The following is a 948-nucleotide window of genomic DNA, read 5'->3' as shown; positions in this document are numbered from 1 at the left end:
TTTTCCCTTTTCGGAACAAATTCTTTTTGAAAAAATTTAAAAAGACTTTAAACTTTATAGTTTTATAAATAAAAAAAGGAAAAAAATAAAAACGTAGTTATTCATTGCACACTGGGTAGCATGGACCACTCCTACGCTCCCCTGCCCGCGTTTCCCCTCCTGAACACAAAGGTCCCTAGAGGAAAGGGGTGTTCCCTTTTGGCCAAAAGGAGAAAGGTTCCTGAGAATGCTACGGAAGAAGCGTGTGTATGTAACTTCATAGAGCAAGTGGAACCGGAAGTAAGTTTACATACTTTTTTTTTCAACTTTCGTGTTCATGTCTGAAGACACTGCGATGGATTTAAGTTGTATTTCGATACCTGCGTTATGGTGTTATAAGGATTCTTTCAGTTTGCGTAGTGTAAATTAAGCTAAGAGCCATCTACGGTTGGGTGGGGGGGGGGGACTTGGATAGGAGGGGGAGGGGAGGATTTATGTGAATTCGCTCATACTAGGTATTTCAAAATGTAAACGAAAGTGGGATAAGGAAAAGACCGAGTCAAGTGTCGCATTTTAGATGAGAAACAAAGTGGAAATTTGGAAGAAAAAAAAGTCGAGCTCAGATTCAGAATTTTCGACCCGGTATTGCGTGAACGAATGAACAATCCCATATTTAGCGTATAAACTACCACAAAGATTAATCAAAATCCTTCTAAAACCCTTTCCTTTTTTCAATCATGACATTTCCTACCCGGCTACTTCACCAGTTACAAAACCCTGTACATTTACAGATACAATATGAATTTTCCCTTATGGCAAGGGGGTAGGGGTTGGTGAAAGGACGAACCTCTGACGACCTTCTGCGGCTGGAACACGGTTGTTGTGCTTCACAGAATTTAGTGCTATTCATGAGATCGTAACAGTTTTATCAAACGTTCGTTTTTCACCGGAATGTCGAATAAAATCGAG

The 948-nt window shown here is 40.1% G+C and overlaps 1 protein-coding gene across 1 annotated transcript in view; it reads right to left on the bottom strand.

The window, feature by feature from the left end:
• Positions 1-948, bottom strand: part of LOC119588230 — a gene marked incomplete in the record, with an annotated part of 18,655 nt that overhangs the window by 9,249 nt on the left and 8,458 nt on the right.

The sequence above is a fragment of the Penaeus monodon genome, chromosome 23 (genome assembly GCF_015228065.2).
Source record: "Penaeus monodon isolate SGIC_2016 chromosome 23, NSTDA_Pmon_1, whole genome shotgun sequence".
NCBI lineage: Eukaryota > Metazoa > Arthropoda > Malacostraca > Decapoda > Penaeidae > Penaeus > Penaeus monodon.
The sequence above is the reverse complement of the archived record's forward strand: the minus strand, read 5'-3'. Positions and strand labels throughout refer to the sequence as shown.